Raw genomic sequence first — 3,163 nt, forward strand, 5'->3', positions numbered from 1 at the left:
AGGAGGGGTTGGGTATGACTGTGGCAGATACAGGATGGAAAGCACAAAAAGCAGATACAGAAAGTGATGTCTTGCTGATCACACTGCCAGTGAGACACTGAAAGAAGCTTCTACACTAGTGGCTCTTGTTACCTTCTTTCAGAGATAAGTAAAGGTTTTGGCATTTGTTTAGCATCAGCAGCTTCTATATTAATGCTGGAGCCATGCTCTGCTGGCACAATGGATCTTGCACCCGGCATGCAAAAGCTGAAAGCACCATAGCTGTAGGTCTGTAACTGTTCTCAGGCAAGGGGAATTTTCTATCCTCATCCACATAATCATAAAGAGAGGGACAGAAATACAGGTAAGAAATTCCAGTCTACTTCATCTAGTAATTCCCAGGCTTCTTCCATGATTAACAAATAGAAATACATAAATTACTATGCACAGTAATCAGACCTGTAGTGCTTGATGACAGGAGGAGTGACACAGCCTACGCTTGATGTGGTATTCCATGTAAGACATGGATGACATCTCCTGAGAGTGCTCCTCCAAGTTCTCGTTTTTCACAGAAGTGTGCTCCCAAGCCCTGAGAAGAATGTCTTAACTTTGTTTGGTGCACTGCATAGCAAAAAAAAACAAACAACAAAAAAAACAAAAACACCACTCCTAAAAGCACACCTATTAGTACTTCTGTTGATCAATCTTACAGAGCAAAAAGTGTTTTGATGCAGACAATAAGTAGTATTATTTGCTGGTAGCATTGAGAGTATAAGATCAGTAACGAAGCAGAATGCGTAAGTGCTTACCTAGTCAAACATGATATTTTTCCATAAAATATATCAGCCCAGAGTGAGCCTAGCAGTTTTCTTTGATAAATGCATGCTACTGAAATAGTCAGTGATGGGTAGAGAAAGGAGCAACCTGGAAAGACCACAGTAACCTACAAAACATCTTGAATGAAATAATTGCTTGTCTAAAAGCTAATGATTTGGTCAAATCATTGCTATTGTGAGGTTGTGGGTTTCCCATTACTGTCGTTGTAGCATTAATACACTGAGAAATTCAGATAGTTTATCAGCATCCATTAAGGAAGGGAAGGAAATAAGGACAAAAGCCTGTTGTTTATTCAAGGTTGTGTTTTATTTATCCTCTGGCTTTTAAAAGCCTCTTGTTTTATGTGCCTTGTGGGCACAGAGGTTTCAATTTAAAAACATTACTACTAAACCAAATAACCAAACTGACAAAAGTCATCTCAGGGAGAGCAGCTGAGATGTAAAAGCAACCCAGTACTCACAATGCTCTTTGAAGTAAAAGCCTTCCACTAAGGTCTGAAGGACAGTGACCCCAAAATCACACCAAATGTGGAAATTGTGACTCTGGTGAAGAAGAGGATGTTCTTACTTTGGCTCTTTGGAGTATATATCTATGAACTCTTAGCATTCTGAGTTTCTCAGATGGAAGTTAAGAGGATGTGAAGGATGGTGTGATGCGACTGCATCCCTTTGCTTACTTTACACCACACTAGCATTAGGGCGCCATGAAGCACTGGGCACTTACACATCTAATACAAGTTAAGAATAAGCAGGAAAGGTAGAGATAAGACAAATAATTCTATTCCTGTGGCCTGAGAAGTATACAAACCTGTGAGAGCTTTCTCCCCAGTGCTATCTGATTTTCCAAGCTTTTTTTCCCTTAATTCAAGGCTCGCATTTTTCGTGAGTTCAATTAACAAAAGAAACAGCAAAATATTGCAACTTTCCAAAATGGCTCATTCACCTATTATTATTGTTATTATTTTATTATTTCCTTTTCTGATCCATCATTGTCAGAAGTACTGTGCTGAGGTCAAACTCAGTTGAATAGAAACAGCAACTAAACCACTCCTCTGCAAGGCTCTTCTGCATTTGTTTGCACAGGCAGCTTGTTCTTCACCACCACCCAAATGCTTGGGCCCACCTGATCAGGCTGATACCTAGAAATCCCCCACCTCTGCTCTGGGGAGAGGAGAAACCCTTTCTGAACTGCTGGCTATCAACTTCATCCTGTGCTCCCTTGCCTCATCATTAGAAGCAGCTTACTTGTTTTGGACATTGGTAGAATTCTGCATGTAGTGCTGAGAATTTAAGGAGTCCTGCCAGTAGCATGTTGCAGGTCCAAGAAGCTCAGGCAGTACTCCAGTCTTGGGGTCCTATTCTAACGGCGCAACAAACAAACAGAAGCTCTCTCTCTGATGCTAGTCCTGCTAAACAAGAATGTTAGAGCATTAAGGAACCTCTTCTTCAAAAAGATCTTGAATACAGCTCTCAGCAAACATCAAAACTCTCAGTAGGGTTCCAATTGTTATTTGGTGTCTTTTATCAAACAGACACTTTCAGGGTGCTGATGCTGCAATAAGTTCTACAACATTGCTTTGTCTACTTCAATTAATATCCTGACATTTTCTCACACAGTTGGCCCTGAAGACTGATTTCTTTTTTACCACTCTATAAAGCTGCCTTTTCCAGACCACTGTGGGACTGAGGCTTCAGAGTGATGTTGTGAAAACCTCACTTTTGTGGGTGTCACATTGATACTATGATAAGTGAGGAGTGACCATCCCTCTTCAGCTGTGGGAACATGTGATGCATTTGCCATCAAATTGAACATTATCTGTAGAGTCAGCAGTTTTTCAGAATTACTAGCATCTTTGACTCTCACAGCTAGACTGGTGTATATTACTAAAAAACAAAATAATCAGATGACCTGAAGACACAAAGCAACTTGGATGGATGAACATGAGACCACACCTCTGCAAATCACTATGAATCCCCAAACACACAGCCTGCAAATGCAGAACAAATCAGCACTTATGTAGAATTTAGCTTCAAAGAGGAGATTTCCAGTCAGATTCTGTATTATTAATCAAATCAGCATTTCTGTTTTCTTTTGTAGAACACGTTGAGAGCAGGCTGGCTCTCACTACATAACACAGATGTAAGAATTTCACACTGGTCTTGGTGGATGACTGAATATATATATATATATAGGTGTGGGAGGGTGTATTTATATATGGATGAATGGGCATAGAGTTCCTGGTCAATTTAACAGTGTAAACTGGTGGTGCTTTCAGGGAAATGACAGCACCAGTTTGCAAAACATCCTTTCTATGGAAGGGTCCTGCAAGCTTATCAAGTGGTTTTTT

The sequence above is a fragment of the Meleagris gallopavo genome, chromosome 5, assembly GCF_000146605.3.
Source record: "Meleagris gallopavo isolate NT-WF06-2002-E0010 breed Aviagen turkey brand Nicholas breeding stock chromosome 5, Turkey_5.1, whole genome shotgun sequence".
In the NCBI taxonomy this organism is placed as follows: Eukaryota; Metazoa; Chordata; class Aves; order Galliformes; family Phasianidae; genus Meleagris; species Meleagris gallopavo.